We start from the raw sequence: 17,923 nt of genomic DNA, 5'->3' as shown, positions 1-17,923 counted from the left end.
CCATTTTTTGATATGATTGTCTGTTTTGTGTGTGTTGAGTTTGAGGAGTTCTTTATAGATCCTGGATATCAACCTTTTGTCTGTACTGTCATTTGCAAATATCTTCTCCCATTCCGTGGGTTGCCTCTTTGTTTTGTTGACTGTTTCCTTTGCTGTGCAGAAGCTTTTGATCTTGATAAAGTCCTAGAAGATCATCTTCACTTTTGTTTCCTTTGCCTTTGGAGACATATCTTGAAAGAAGTTGCTGTGGCTGATATCGAAGAGATTACTGCCTATGTTCTCCTCTAGGATTCTGATGGATTCCTGTCTCACGTTGAGGTCTTTTATCCATTTTGAGTTTATCTTTGTGTACAGTGTAAGAGAATAGTTGAGTTTCATTCTTCTACATATATCTGTCCAGTTTTCCCAGCACCATTTATTGAAGAGACTGTCTTTTTTCCACTGTATATTTTTTCCTGTTTTGTCGAAGATTATTTGACCATAGAGTTGAGGGTCCATATATGAGCTCTCTGTTCCACTGGTCTATGTGTCTGTTTTTACACCAGTACCATGCTGTCTTGGTTGATTTCAGCATCTTCACTTCAAACCAATTCTTTTCACTGTTCCAATTTCCCCAGTTTCACATGGCATTCTCACCCTTCTCCCTTTGCCCAATTTGTTATATCCAGACAAGTTCTAAAAGTTCATCTATTCTTTCTTCGAACATTTACCTCTTACCCCACCCTCTACCTCTGTTGGTCTTTCCAGCACCACTGTGTTTCAAGAATCTTGTGTTGTCCCTGGACTGGACCCAGGTCAGAGCCTTTTAACAGGGCTTCCTGCCCTTGGTTCTGCCTCCTTCAGTCCATCCTCTATATATTTCAGCTTGGGAGGTTTCTCAACAACAAAAACTCAGGGCAGTACCTGAATAGGAAATTTCAATAACTCTCTCCCACCAGCCAGAGTAATTTTGAATGCTCAGGGCTAGCTATACTAGTATCTTGGGGAACTAATTAGGAGTCAAGTACCTCAGCCTCAGCTCGACCTCCTAGTTAGATCTTTGGGTAGAGGACCCAGATAGTTCTTGACTTAACAAACTGCTCAGAAAAGCCTGTTTTTCAAGCCACTTTCTGTATTGTCCGCAAACTAAGAATGGTTTTTATATTTTAATTTTTTTCTTTTTTATTTGCTCCTGATAATTTTTTCCAATTATATGGAAATACAAATGACATACTACATTGTATAATATGGAGAGTACATATTGTAATATTGAGGAGTAGAATGTGATGATTTGATACGCTTATATATTGCCAAATAACTACTACCATAGTGTTAGCTAACACCTCTACCACATCACATAATTGTCACTTTTTTTTTTCAGCATAACAGTATTCATTGTTTTTGCACCACACCCAGTGCTCCACGCAATCCGTGCCCTCTCCAATACCCACCACCTGGTTCCCCCAACCTCCCACCCCCCGCCCCTTCAAAACCCTCAGATTGTTTTTCAGCATCCATAGTCTCTCATGTTTCACCTCCCCTTCCAATTTCCCTCAATTCCATTCTCCTCTCCAATACCCACCACCTGGTTCCCCCAACCTCCCACCTCCCGCCCCTTCAAAACCCTCAGATTGTTTTTCAGCATCCATAGTCTCTCATGTTTCACCTCCCCTTCCAATTTCCCTCAATTCCATTCTCCTCTCCATCTCCCCTTGTCCTCCATGCTATTTGTTATGCTCCACAAATAAGTGAAGCCATATGATAATTGTCACTTATTTTTTATGGTGACAATATTTAATATCTAATCTCTAAGCAACTTTGAAATATATAATACAGTATTATTAACTGTAGTCACCATATTGCACATTAGATCCCCAAAACTTATTTATTTTATAACTGGAAGTTTGTACACTTTTTTACAACATCTCTTTGTTTCCTCCAGCTGCCAGTCCCTGGTACCACAACATTCTACTCTCTGTCTGTAGGAATTCAACTTTTTTAGATTCCACATATGAATACTAGTATATAGTATTTGTCTTTGTGTGTCTTTTTCATTTAGCATAATGCCCTCAAGTTTTATCCATGTTGTCACAAATGACAGGATTTCTTTCTCTCTTGTGGCTGAAGAATATTCCATTATATATTTTAATGGAATATGTATATATTATATTATACACATATATAATGAATATATGTATATATATCACATCTTCATTCATTCATTGACAGTCACTCAGGTTGTATTTGTATCTTGACTATTGTGAGTAATACTACATGTACATGCTGTGTAGATATCTCCTTAAGATTCTCTTTTCATTTCTTTGACTATACAAAAGTAGGATTGCTGGATCATATGGTAGTTCTATTTTTAATTTTTTGAGAAGGCTCCATAGTATTTACCTGAATGTATCAGTTTGCATCCCCACTAACAGTATAAAAGAGTTCCCTTTTCTCTATATCTTTAACACCACTTGCTAACTATTTAAAAAATTATAGCTGTTCTAATAAGTGCCATCTCTTTGTGGTTTTGATGTGTATTTCCTTGAAGATTAGTGATGTTGAGCACTCTTTAATGTACCTGTTGTCCATTTGGATGTCTTCTTGGAAAAATGTCTATTCAAGTTGTTTGCCCGTTTTTTAAATTGGATTATTTGTGAGGGGGGTTTTCAGCTGAGATGTATGAGTCTATATATTTTGGACTTTAACTCCTTAAGAGGTGCATGACTAACAAATATTTTCTCTTTTTCATGTCATTAAGTGGTTTGTAGTTTTTTGAATTTTTTTTATGATACAGAGTATTTTAGTATCACTTACTAATTTTTGCCTTTATTGCTGGTGCTTTTGGTGTCATATCCAAAAAATCATTACCAACACTGGTACCAGTAAGTTTTTTTCTCTATGTGTTTTTCTAAGAGTTGTATAGTTACAGGTCCTACATTTAAGTTTTGAATTCATATAATTTTTCATTTTTGTGAGTAGTGAAAGATAGGAGTCCGTTCTTCTACATGTGGTTATCCAGTTTTCCCAAAATTATTCATTGAAGAGATGAGCATTTCCCCATGGAGTATTCTTGTCTGGTCAAACATTAGTTGACTGTATATGCAAGGCTTTATTTCTGGGCTTTTGATTCTGTTCTATTGGTCTATTTGTCTATTTTTGTACCCGTATCATACTGTTTTGTTTACTATAGCTTTTAGTACAGTTTGAAATAATGAAATGTGACGTGTTCAGCTTTGTTCTTCTTTCTTAGGATTGTTTTGACTATTTGAGATCTTTTGTGTTTCCATACAAATTTTAAGAGTTTTTTTTTTTTTTTGGTCTATTTGTATGAGAAATGTCATTGGAGTTTTGATATTGATTGCATTGAATCTATTGATGCCTTTGAGTAACATGGACATTTCAGTATTAATTCTCTGATTTGTGAACACAGGATGTCTTTCCATTTGTTTGTGTCTAGTTCAATTTCTTTCACTGGTGTCTTATAGTTTTCAGTGTACAGATCTTTTACCTCCTTAAATTTATTCCTAAATATTTTATTGCTTTTGATGCTTTTATGAATGGGATTGTTTTATTTCTTTTTCAGATGTTTCAGTGTTATTGTATACAAATACAACTTATTTTTGTATGTAGATTTTTATATCCTGCAACTTTACTGAATTCATTGATTAGTTCTAACAGTTTTTTGAAGGGGTCTCATGAAATTTTTATATATAAAATCGTATCATCTACAAACAAAGAGGATTCTACTTCTTTCTTTCTGATTTGGATGTCTTTCATTTCTTTTTCTTGTCTGATTTCTCTACAAGACTTCTAGTACTATGTTGAAACAGAAGTGGTAAGAGTGGACATCCTTGTCTTATTTCTGACCTTAGAGGAAAGGCTTTCAATTTTTCACCATTGAATATGATGTTAGCTGTAGGTTTGTCATATGTGGACTTCATTAGGTTGAGGTATGTTCTCTCTATAGCTATTTTTTAGTGTTTTTTTTTTTCATGAAAAGATGTTGAATTTTGTCAAATGGCTTTTGGCATCTGTTGAAGTCATCATAATTCTTATTCTTCATTACATTAATTTGTCACAGACTAGCACAAGAAGTTCTAGGGAAGACTGAGAGGGAATGGTGGGGAATTAAGAAAAACAAGAGACAGAAAGCTGGGATTGGGAGGTGTCCATGGGCTGTTGAGTCCCAACATGCAGAAGAGACTTTATTTTATAGATCTATAACAAGAATGTTTATCAAGGAGCTCAAGGTCAGAGGACAACAATTCCCACGTGACCACCTTGCTTCAAAACAAGAGAGTGTTCTCAAGCATATTTACAGAGGAGCTCAAGGACTGTGTCAGCATGACCCAGAGTGCTTATGTGAGCCAAATCAAGTAGTGAGTGAACTGCAGAGATTGCAGGAGCTAACCCTTGGCAAAACTCCTTCAACTGCCAGGGTTGTGTTAGCTTGCAGTTAGTGCCCCACATTAATTTGATGTATAACATTTATGGATTTGCATATGTTAAAACATATTTGCATCCCAGAGATAAATCCCACTTGATTATGGGTATCTTTTTAATGTGCTGTTGGGTTCATTTTTTAAATATTTCTGTTTGGTTCTTTTTTATATTTACTAACTTTTTGTTCAACTTCTCATTTTGTTCTCATACTGTTTCCTTGATATTATTAAATTGTTTATCTATATCACTTGTAGATCTCTGAGCATCTTTAGGAATTTTATTTTGAATTATTTGTCAGGCAAATTCTGGATCTCCTTTTTTGGGGGTGCCAGTTACAGGGAGTTTACTATATTCCTTTGGTGCCTGTTTCCCTGATTCTTCATTAACCCTGTTGATTTGCATAGGTATTTGAACATTTGAAGAAAAATCACCTCTTCCAGACTTTATGAAATGACTCCAGTAAAAGAGGACTTTTGCTTGCAGGTGGGGGCATGCTGGAACATACTGTATCCCTGGGCCCAGTGGTGCAGGGTGCCAAATGTGGGAGCATGTGATAGCATAGGTCCAAAGGTGTGTGATGTCTCTTCAGCTCAAGCCCCTGAGGTCCACAGCATTGACAACTATGTGGCCTTGATGAGCACAGGAAGGAAATCTGCAAGCATTTTGGGGTCCTCAACAGTACCTCAAGTTCTGGTGGGAAGGCAGCAATTGTGGCTGGAGACAGTGATATACATACATTTGGCTGCAGGGTCAACTGTAGGTGTCTGTGTAGTGGCAAGGGCTAATTGCAGAAATAAGTGTGTGGGGGTGGTGCGCAAGTAAGACAGATTGGGCCAGAGCCAACTATAGCCTCACTGCCAGCTGCAGTTACCCTGTCTGTCATCATACTCTTACTGGCTGCTCAGTGTCCTCCCACACCAGGCAAGTATACCATAATAGAGTCTGGTGATAGAAGTAAGGCTTCAGGCATGCAGGTGCATAGCTGGAGGTGTTAGCTCTGAAGTGGGGAGGATGGCCAGCTATAGGGGTCTAGGCTGGTGTCTTGTACTGTGCAACTACAGTGTCCTGGTCTGTCTTACACTGCAGTCCTTAGGCTTTGGAGGTAGATGGTGGAGGAAGCAGGGAGGGACTTAAGTGTCAGCAGACATAAATACCTATTGTAAGAAAGCTGGTGAAATCTGCAGAGAGCCCAGCGTGGCTTTGCTGACTGGTTTTGTTTTGTTTTGTTTGTTTTGTTTTGTTTTCCCAGTGGGAAAATCTACCAAGTTTGTCTACAAAGCAAGTCACTGTAAGCCATAATTGCTCCTGCAGCATGGCTGGTTATTGGTAGCCCCTACTTTTCTTCCCTGTTCTTAGCTATTGGTAGCCTCTTTATTTATTTTTTTTTTTTCCTTGTTCCTAACCATTCCTATACATCTCAGCTTTGCCAGTCTGGGTTGGATAAAACCAAAATAAGATTCAGCCTGCATTGGATAAAACCTTATTGGTGAGAGGAGTTCTTTCTAGTGAGGAAATTCTCTCTTGGTCCTGAACAATGCTGACTGGACGGGATGGGATGATGCAGGCAAAATGAGCTGTCTTCCTTCTCTTCTTTTGTAGTTATTCTTGGGCCTTTTTCCTACGCTGTTGCTAAAGTTTCTTAACTGGACCCCAGAGCCCTCCCAGAGCTGTTTATGTTAGTGGTATCTGTCTAATTGTTGATCTTCGTGGGATGACAGAAGCTGAAGTTACTTATGTCACTTGATATTTATATTCTAAAATGGTTGAAAAAAATGAAAGGAATCTTTCCATGACATGTGAAATTAGATAAAATTCAAATTTAAGGTCCATAGTAAAATTTTATTGGACACAGCCATGCCCATTTATTGACATATTATCTACGGCTGCATTTGTTTGTTACAACAACAGAGTTGAGCCTGAAAAGCCTAAAATATTACTATTTGCCTTTTTACAGAAAAAGGTTTCTTTCGTTCATTTGACCTAGAAGACTTTGAAGCTCCAAGTCCTGTTTTTCAAGTGAGATTATATGTAAAAGTATTGAGTCACACTGGGGTTCCCAGTCAAGATGCTGAGTAAACCCCATGCCAACAGCATCACTTTCCCCAGCCATTCTCTCCCTTAAGCATGTCTACTCATCATGCTTCACTCCATTTATCAACCACTGAAAATCTTCTCCTTCACTAAGGTTTCCTGGTAACTTACAAACCAAATGCACCCCTAGATGCAGCTCCAATAGCATTTTTTATAGCTATTTGTAGCTAGTGATATTCTGATTCACATGATCAGTATGTATTACTGGGTGTACATATCAATGAGCTCCCTAAGGAAGAGGTGAAGTCTTCTTCAACTCCTGGTAGTGCTCCTGATATATAGTACCAAGCTGAGATAGTGCCCAGAACATAAATATAGATATTGGATGTCTGGGTGGATGGAGGAGTGGAGAGATAGACAGATGGATGAATGGATGGGAGGGTGGATGGATAGTATTAGAAAATTCCAAACTTTAGTTGAGTGTAGCCATCAGAAGTACAACTAGAAGACACCTGCCCAATCCTCAGGAAGGATTCTTTGTGCTTTATTCACACATCTTTTTCTCCCATCAAGGAGATGGGAATGAATTTCACTAGCCTTTTGGGAGCCCCAGTCTACCGTAAGGAACTCTTTCATTTCCTGAATCCTTAGGTTGCTAGATAATGATAGCAGTGGTGAGGATTCAGGGCCAGGATGTCAAGGAAGAAGACATAGAAAGTAATTCAGACCACAGTTGCTATCTCTCTTTCCACACAGGTCACTTGAGCTTTTGAGATACACCACAACTTGGTTAATTAAAGACTGATCACCAATAACTACTACTAGAGAAGGGGTCAAAATCCAGGGGCAAATGGTCAAGGCCAGACAGAAATAAAATGGAAAGTATCTGGTGCTGAGAGAGGGCATAGAGCTCCAAAGTGTTCTGAGGTAGGTGCTTCTAAGCTGTAAGTGCGAAAGCAAAAGTCTTTGTGGTCGACAGTTAACCTGAAGTCATGGAATAGGACCAGGCTTCTCCAATTTCTTCCACACACTCTTCTTGGTTTGAGGGCAAAGAAAGTGGAACTTGAGGGCAAAGGTTGAAGAGACTAAGGAAACTAAAGACTACTAAGCTTTATGGAAACTCTGGTCTAAAAATAACTACTACTACCTTGTGTACTGAGCAACAACCATCAGTCTGGCCCAGAGCATGTGTTTGCCCTCTCTTAACAACACCTGCAAAATAGTTGTGCTTATCTCCATTTTGAGCCCAGAGAGGTTGAATAACTCAGGTCTGAGACATGCCTTAATATCTGATCCTTCCTTCAGCCCAGGAACACACCAGCTGGTGACCCAGCAACAGTGGTTCTGCCCCTGTTTGGTACCATGGGAATCAGGTGGAGGCCTGGACTCAACCATGGCTGAGTTTAGGTAAGCCAGGGGGAAAAGGTCCTTACATCACCTGAGAGCACTGAGGAGCCTGTGGTGTGATTCTCCTCAGAGCTTCTTCTAGGGCTCAAAGGGGGAAATAATAGGCCTCAGGGAAGCTGGTGCTATCATAAATGCCAAGCACCTTTGCCTGAAGTGGCACATGTCACTATGGAGACAGGTGACACTTGTCCCTTCATGATTATAAGCCAACATACAGTGCTTGGAGGATTAAGTCACAGGAAACTGGGACCATAGGCAGGTTCCTACTAGACAACAGGTTCAAGCCAACAGTCAAGCCAAAGTTTCCATTAGGGAATTCCCCAAGTCATCGCATCAGCAATAAATGCCTATTTATGGCTACTTAGACTTCTTTGCAGTCACCTTCAACCAAATGAGCCTATTTACTTAAATGGAGTTGTAAGTAAAGGCAAACATGCTCTGTTGGTAAGGAGGTATTAAGCACCTAATTGTCTTGTTGGCCTGAGATAGACCTGCTGACATCTGGGGTGCCTCAGCAAGACTCAGCAGCTAGGTCTGTGCCAGGCATTGCAGAATACTTAATGCCTGCACCGCACCCTCATGGGCAGCTGCTCTGGCAGCCAATTTTTTAAAACAAAAGCTTTATTGATATATGATTTATACATCATAAAATTCACCCTTTTAAAGTAGACAATTCCATGTTTTTTTTTAGTGTATTCACAGAATTGTGCAACCTTCACATAGTTTTGATTTTAAAACATTTTGATTTTAAAACATTCCTTTCTTTTTAAAACCTGATATTTACGAACAACCACTTAGTGTCCTCTCTCCCGTTTTTTGTCTCTACAGATTTTCTTATTCTGGACATTTCACTTAAATAGAACTATATAATATATGGTTTTTGTGACCAGCTTCCATTAGGCAGTGTAATGTTTTCGGTTTCATCCATGGTGTCACATGTATCAGTATTGCATTCCTTTTTATGACTGAATAATGTTCTACTCTGTAGTCATATCACAGTTCATTTATTCATTCATAAGCTGATGGATATCTGAGGAGCTTTCACTTTTTTTAGCTTTTACTTTTTGACTATGAATAATGTTGCTATGAATATTCATGTACCAGTTTTTGGTTGGATGTTATGTCTTCATTTTTTTTTTAGGTATATAACTAGAAGTGGAATTTCTAGTTGGCACCTCTGTTTAACATTTTGAGGAACTGGCAAACTTTTCGAAAATAGTTGCACCTTCATACAGTCTCACTAATGATATATGAAGTTTCCAATTTCTCCACATCCTTACCAGCACTTTTTATTATAGCCATTCTAGCGGTTATAAAAATTGCGCCTTGCAATTTTGATTTGCATTTCCCTGCTGACTAATGATGTTAAGCACCTTTTCATGTGTTTATTGATCACTTGGAGGAATATCTACTAAAATCTTTGCCTTTTTTAAAATTTGGGTTTTGTCTTTTTATTGCTGTAGTTCTTTGCATATTTTGGATACTAGACCTTTATCAGATATATATTTTGCAAATAATTACTCTCACTCTGCAGGTTGTCTTTTCACTTTTTTGATAGTGTTCTTTGAAGTGGAAAAGTTTTTTTATTTTGATGACATCCAATTTATCTATTTTTCTTTTATTATTGTGCTTTTGTTGTCACATATAAGAAACCACTGCCTAACCCCAAGTTCATAAAGATTTACTACTATGCTTTCTTCTGTTTTGTTGTTTTATGTATTTATGCCTGCCATCCACTTAGAGTTAATTTTTATATATGACATGAGGCAAAATATCTGTCCTCCGGAAGCTAGGGGTCACTGGGAAGACCACCACACGATGATACCCAGGGAAGAAAGTGCGCACAGGGATGCTGAACCCCCAGAAGGTCACAGTCAGTGATACTCTTCAGGAGAATTTTCCAGGAGACTTCAACTTATATCTTGAAGGATAAAGATAACAACATTGAATGTGGGCCCAGGGGTCTCAGGTAATGAGCTAAAGGGTGGAGATGGGCAGGCATGGCAGGCTGGGTTAAGGAAATACAAGTTTCTTAGTGCAGAGAGGATGGGGACCTGTGCACAAGGGCAGGCGGTGAGGTGGGAGGGTCCTATATTCTCTGCCTCAGTGGCGAATCTCCTTCCTGTTTTCTTGAGGGAGTGGTGCCTGCATGTTCTCTGAAACCTCATCTTGGGGTGGAAGGGATAGGTCAGAGTAAAGAACTGATAAATTTCAGTTCTTCCAGAAGATAGATTTTTTTAAAGAGAATTTTATTTATTTGTTTATTTGGTATTATTTATTTGGTACTATTTAAAAGATCCCAAAACACATAAAGATTGCACAGTATACACCTACCCACTAGCTTAAGAAAAAAAACATTGCTCTCATATACTCCCCTCCCAACTGCCTATACCTCCTTCCATCCAGAGTAACCACTGTCCTGAATTTGGTATTTATTGTTAGTCCATGCATCCCTTCATATTTTCATTCAATATAGATTAATTCTTAAGCTATATATTGTCCTTGTGGTTTGCAATTTCTGTATTTTGCATATATGTCATCATTCTGAAGAAATTCCTGTACAAATTGTTTTTCTCACTCAAATTTAAGTCTCTTACACTCATCCATAGATAGTACATTTCTGGTACATGTATTTCTCCTCTGTAATGCCCCATTTTTAGAGTGTCCCACAATCTGTTCTCTGACTGCTAGTCCTTTCATTTACTTACAATTCTTTGCTCTTTCAAGTGCTGCAGTGAACAACTTGGCTGTTCCTGATGTACAGACAATCATTCCTTCAAGACAGAGGGTTTCAAATATTTTTTTTACTGTGATCTGCAAAGAAAAATTGGCTTTATATTTTAACTCAGTAGGCATAGGTTTATAAGAATTCTATGAAATAATATTTGCTCTAACTACCTTCAATGCACTATTGATATTTTCAGTTCTGTTCTGTTTCATTTTGGGGTGTTGGCCTTGACCCTTTGAACTAGGTTCATGACCAGTGGAATGCCTTAGTCTCACCTTTATATTCATTGGACTGGAACTGGGAGTGAGGAGTGCATGTCACCACTTCACCTGCCATACTGCCCTCCTCTTGGCCATGACGGACTCTGCTTCCAACAGTGAACTGGACTTCCATATTGTCAGAAATTTTTTGGGGGGCCATCTGGTGGGTATAAAATAGCATTTCATTGTGATTTTACTTGGCATTTCTCTGTGATTAATGAGACAAAGCATCTTTTCACATTCTCTTGGCAGTCCACACTTCCTCTTCTGTAAAATGTTTTTACATGTCTCTTACCCATAAATTTTTCTATATTTTTCTTATTGACATATGCAACTTCATTATCCATTCTGTATATTAATCTATTATTTTCTCTTTGTCTATGGGTTTTTGGTTTTGTTGTTTTTTATGATGTTGTCAAATTCCTTTATGATTTATACTTTTGTGTTTTGTTTATTAAATCCTTACAGCAAACTCATAAATATAGTCTCCTGCAAGTTTTTCTTAAGTTTTAAATGTTTGATTTTCATTTTTAGGTTTTTAACCCATTGGCGATTCATTTTTGTTTATGGTTTAAAACAAAGATCCAATTTATTTCATTTTCCATATGGATGAAAATTGCTCTGGAAAATTGATTTCTCAGCATACAGTTTTCCCACTGATCTGCAAGATCTGTTATAAACTGAATTTCCACCTATGGGAAGGTCTGCAGCTGAGTGTACTATTACATTCATGGTCAGTTTGTACTTCTCCATATTCATCCTATTGCAATTATTATAGTTTTATGACATCTTGACTATTGGTTTGGCAGTATTTCCTATCTTCTTTACTTTCATAATGGTCTTAGCTCACTGCTCTTCCATCCTCCCACTACCCCCACAAAGCTGTTTAGATTGTTTAGTATTATGGTGAGTCTACATGAATTTGAGGAGAACTGACATTTTTCACATATATTATTCCATTCTCTTTCATGTTCTTCCAAAAGTTTTTCAATTTTCTCTATTGGAGAATGCATGCATTTACTTTTATCCATAAGGCCTTTATATATTTTGTCCCTATTATAAACGAAATTTTTTAAAAATACATATCCAAGATTTTTTTGTTTTTTGTTTTTGTTTTTGTTTTTTCATGTTAACACAGCTCAAACACTACAGTGTGAAGAACTGCCTGATTTGTATGGCTAGGCAGCTCTGCCTCCTACTGCACTGGGAACCCAAAGGACCAGGCCATCCTCTATCCCAGCAGCCATCCCTTCATGCCTGCTCAGCCACCAGGGGCACCCTCCCAACAGCCTGACTATTGAAATCTCCAAGGTGTAACTGGTTAAAACCTTTACATTGAGTCATTGATTCAGCATAAATTCTGTAGTTCCCCAATGACTCCAGGTGCTAAGCTGTAATCAAGGGGCAAGAGGCAGGTTTCCCAAGAGTGGGACAGGTTTGGGGAAGACAGTGCTGTAAGAGCCATCAGGCATAACCTCACAGGTCATGGGACAGAGTAAGAGTACTATGGGGCAAAGTGCCAGTCAACAAGCTGTGTGCCCTTCCTACCTTCTCTGAGCAGAGGGCTAGATCACCAACATCCTGGTCTGACTGAACACAATGGACACAGAACTTTCAGTGCTAAAACTGGGAATCCCAGGCAAACTGGGACAAGTTGGTAAGCTGGTGCCCCAACAAAGGACATATGCTGAACAAGATGAGTCCACAAGACTGGCTACAAAATCTGTGCAAAGCCTTGTGAAATGGGACCATTTGAGACTGCTAGGTTGCATCCTATAAGGTTGGCCCTGTTTGCTAGAAGTGTGCCAGTCCATGGGTGGTAGATGGTGCAGTATAAACCCCAAATTGAGATAAATGGGACCAGGACTGCAGAAAAGGCAGGACTACAATGGTAACGCATAGGCAGCTGCAGCATGCCTCTCTAGAACCTTCACTGGCTCCTCATTCCTTCAGTCTACCCTTATCTCCCAAGTCCTTCCCACAGTGTTCTGGCTTATTTTTTCATTTGTTAGGTCAGAGGTTCTCACACTTTAGTTTGCATCAGAATCAGAAGAATATATTATAGAAGCTGTATCTGGTTCCCAATTCCTAAAATACTTTATGGTTTATTGCAAAAAGTTTATTTACCCTGGCCTAAATAGTGGTTGAAACTTGAGCATATCAGAGTCTTCTGGAGGGCTTGTTACAACACCATTGTTGGCTCCACCCTAGAATTTGAGGAGAGATGAACTACCTGAACCCAAAGCTCTAAGACACTACTTGCTGACCTTGGTCATCAGAACAGTCTCCTGGCACCACCATCTCACCTTGGTCATGGTGATCCTGCCTCATAGTCAGTGAAGATTGCATGGGATGATCATGGACAGCCCAGTGCCTGCACATGGAAGACTCACCACAAATACATCCTAAGGCCTAGTCTGTGATAAGGTCAGTGTGGCTGGGACCAACCCCTAGGGAGCAGTTGTTTTCTGCTGGACATCCTTTGGTTCTGGCATGGGCTTGGGAATGACCTACTCCAACTGTCAGAGTGACTTCTAGGCTCTGTATCTTCTACATGGAATATATGTCAAAAAACAAGAGGAGTGACTTATGCCTGAGAACATCCAGTGGGAGAAAAGGAGAAATTGTGGTTTATTTGCTCTTCAGAAATACTGAAGTGCCCTGGAGTAAGGTGATATTCGGTAATGTTACCAACAATGCTTTATTTATTTATTTTTTTAATTTAAATTCAACTAGCCGAAGTATAGTACATCATTAGTTTTTGATATAATATTGAATGATTCATCAGTTCAGTATAACACTCAGTGCTCATCACATCACGTAATTCTTTAAAGTCTAGCACACTGTGTATATGAAATCAAGTCTGTTTCTTGTTTTGTATTTTCTCCCCAGAAATTTTAAAGAGGTGGTCTTAAAATAAATAAGCAAAAATTGTCAACAACAAACAAAAAACAAACCTGGGTTTGGGGCAGGCCAATGGCAAATTATGTTGAATATTATCTCTGAAGGGCCCACTGATGGTCTCTACTGGGGCCATTTGCACCCTCAGATGGAGGGCTAGTTAAGACATAAATCATTGACTCAGCAGGTCTGAGGTGGGCTGTAGAATCTGCATCTCTAACAAGTTCCCAACTAGAAAAGCCTCCAAAAGCATACTCTCATGGTGTTCACCAACGGCTTTTCAGGTCCCCCAAACTGACATTTCCAGATGATGCCGCCAGAGCCACTGAATCCTGGGTGATGCTTCCCAAAGCAGCTTCCTTATCACAACACTCCCAGCTTTGTAGAGAGTAAGGAGAAGTGGTCTCTTTGAGGGACTACTTGGGCTTTCTCTGCCCAGCCCAGGGGCTGCTGAAATGAGAGGGAGGCAGGCATTCCTTCCTACCACACTTGGGCTGAGCCCTTTTCTCAAATGAGTGCAATGCCTTCCCACAATTCCAGAAGGTAAGGATTCTGATCTAGTTTTCAAATAAAGAAATTGAAGCTCCAAGGTCATGATTCTGATAATCAGCAGTGCAGTGATTCAGACCGAGGTCTGCTTTAAAAACCTATCCTCCACAGCAGCCTCCTCCATTTGCCTTGGTAATGTGCACCCCCGCTCCCCACCACGCAATCCTGATTTCTGCACACCCTATATGCTCTGTGCAAAGGAGTCACATGTGGTGAAGGAGTGGCTGGCCCAACTAGGCTCGGAAAGGTGGGTTTTAGTTTATTAACCTGCCTGCTTGGGACCCAGGATAGCTTGATCCACTACTCCCTGTCATGGACCAGGTTGTTTTGAAAGTTCCTCACAGGCATAGGGCCAATAAAGCCCCTCAGTAGGGAATGTGTCCAATTATACGTAGGAAACCAGATTTTCTTCCAAGTTCTCCATCTCCTTTATGAACCTGGAAGAGTAGATGGGAAATGGGTTCCCTGCTGCCTCCAACACAGAACAGAGCTAGACCAAGTACACTGCTGGTTAGTCAGGGAGCCCTCACCCCACATCCTCATGGACATGAAGCCTCTGTAACTTGAGGAGGGTGGTATTGGGTTGGACATATGGAGGCCCAGACCCTGCAGGGTTAGAAATTCATGATGTTCTGGAGATGAACTCTGACCTCACCATTGTGTAAGTCCATGATCCCAGAAAATGATACTTTACCTACTCTGGCCAAAACTGGGTAGCAGGGGTTGGGGGCATGCTTTCTATGAGAGACACATGGTGTATCTCTCTGAACCTAAAGATCAAGATACTCTTGCTGAGGAGTGCCCAGTGGGATCATATAATAAATTTCAGTTATTTCTCTTGGCTAAATGTAATACACATCAGACTTTTGAAATTAGTTTCTAATAATTTCTTCCTTATTAACAGCAGAAGCACTTACTAAGCCCATGTCCAGTGAGGGGACACTATAGTTTTCTCCATTTTTAAAAGGAAGAAACCCCTGCAGGGAGAGATTCCTTGGATTGTCCATAGTCACACTGGTATCAGAATCCAGAGCCTGAGCCTCTCATGCCACCAGCACAACACCTAGCACCTGCTCTCTCCACAGACAGTTTTAGTCACTTTGTACAAGAGGGCTCATGACATAATGACCATGACTGGGGCTCAGCAGTCACCTTCCTGCCAGAGAAACACATGGGTCTTCTCTTCTAAGCTTTTTGTTTATTTTTTTAAGATTTTTTTACAAGTAATCTCTACACCCAACATGGGGCTCTAACTCACAACCCCTGAGATCAAGAGTTGCATGCCCCACCAATTGTGCCAGCCAGGTGTCCCTCCCCAGGGCTTTTTGATCTCACTGAAGACCTGAATATTCTTTTCAGAAACCAAGGAAAGGGCCTGGCCAGAAGGTCAGACACACATGCAGGCTGGAATCCTGCAGGGTCAGATCCACTCCGCCTCTTGGTGGGCATGCTTGGTAATGCACTATTGGCTGCTCAGCCTTTGCTGGCGCAACACAGGGTCATTCCAAGGTGGCCTAAGCACCTTCAGTCTGTCAGACAATAAGAACTGACTGTGAGTCCAGTCGTGTGGCCTTCTCAGACATGTCTCGCACAATCTGCCTTCTAGGGTCACCTCTGGAAGGAGCATGAGGGAAACAGCCAAACCCAGGGGAGACAATGTGCTATTCCTCTTAGAGCCTCCAGAGGGAGTTGTGATCCAGTAGAAGTGAAAGGAGACTTTCAGTAATCATTAGATTAAGTAAGGGGGATGTTAGAATGGAAACGAAACTAGATGAAGCCCTTTGTTGCTGTCCCTGGTGATTTCTCTTCCCCTTTCTTTCTCACCTTAGGGATGGGGAGAACTTTATTGGATAAAACGGGAATTTACATGTTCTAGTGGCTTTCTTGAAGTTGTGTAAATTGCAACAGACCCCTCTGGAAGTAAGTCTGCCAGTCTGATAGTCACGTCACCTAGAATCCAGCAATTCTGACATCCATGTGCAAGAATCCCATTCCCCTCAACCCTGTGAGAATGGTCATGAGAATGGGAAGTTGGTGCAGGCAGAAAGGGTTGTCTTGTTGGGATGTCACTGAGGAACAGGGTTGTCCACAGGGACCAACTGACTGGGTTCAGTGCTGGGCACAGAAGAGGACAATGGCAATGATTGCTCAGACCTTTAATTTTAAATTGGCTCCATCACAACAGAGATAGGAAAGATGTTTTATGTATTTTTAACCATAAAAATACCTAGAAGATGATACACAAAAGATAATGAGAAAGGAATAAAAACACATCACTACAAAAAAAAAAATCAATGAAACACAAAAGAACAGAGCAAGAGAGGAAATGAGATACCAAATACTTGCAAGACATACAGAAAACAATCAACAAAATAGCAATAGTGAGTCCTTTCTTATTATTAATTAATTTAAATGTGAATGGGTTAGAGTTCCTAATAAAAAAACCCCAACTGGCAGAATGGATTAAATAGAAAAAAAAAACAGCTATATACTATCTAAGACACTCATTTTAGATGTAAGGGAACACCTAAGCTCAAAGGGAAAGAATGAAAAAGATATCTCATACAAATAATAATGAAAAGAGAGCAGGGGAAGCCACACTCTTGTTACACAAAATAGACTTTAAATCAAAAACTGTAAAAAGAGACAAAGAAGTACATTATGTTATGATAAAAGGGTCAATTCTACAGGAAGATATAGAAATTAGAACTATACATACACCAAACATCAGAAGGCCCAAATATACAAAGCAATTATTGAGAAAAATGAAGGGAGATATGGCAACACAATAGTAGTAAGAGGCTTCAATACTCCACTTTGTTTGTTTGTTTGTTTTCCTTTCAAATTTTTATTTAAATTCTAGTTAGTTATATGGGGCACCTGAGTGGCTCAGTCAGTTGATCATGACCTTTGGCTCAGGTCATGATCCCCGGGTCCCGAGATTGAACCCTGCACTGGCCTCCCTGCTAAAAGGGGAGTCTGCTTTTCCCTCTCCTCCTCCCTCAGTGTGCATATGCAGTCTCTCTCAAATAAATAAATAAACCTTTTTTCCTTGTTTGTTTTGTTTCTTTTTTTTTGTTTGAAGTTTCCTTTATTTTAGATGAAGTAGTATAATATGACTGAAACATAGACTGGTAAGTTTTTTGTTTTTGTTTTAAATTTTATTTTATTTTTTCAGTGTTCCAAGAGTCATTGTTTATGCACCACACCTGTGGTGCATGCAATATATCCCCTTCTTAATACCCACCCCCAGGCTTACCCATCACCCCAGCCCCCTCTCCTCTAAAACCCTCAGTTTGTTTCTCAGAGTCTACAGTCAATAAACAAATCTTAAAAACAATAAAAAATAAATTATAGTTAGTTATCATACAGTGCAACATTGGTTTCAGAAGTAGAATTCAGTGAATCATCACTTACATACAACACCCAGTGCTCCTCCTAACAAGGGCCCTCTTTAATACCATTCACCCCTCTAGCCCATCTTCCACCCACCTCCCTCCATCAACCTTCAGTTTGTTCTCCATCTTTAAAAGTCTCTTATTATTTCCCTCCCCCAACCAAATACCATATGATTTTACTCATATGTGGAATTTAAGAAATACCCCACTTTCAATAATAGAAAGCA

Source organism: Lontra canadensis, unplaced genomic scaffold, assembly GCF_010015895.1.
Source record: "Lontra canadensis isolate GAN:19392208 unplaced genomic scaffold, GSC_riverotter_1.0 scaffold136, whole genome shotgun sequence".
Classification (NCBI taxonomy): domain Eukaryota; kingdom Metazoa; phylum Chordata; class Mammalia; order Carnivora; family Mustelidae; genus Lontra; species Lontra canadensis.
Note: the sequence above shows the minus strand (reverse complement) of the source record.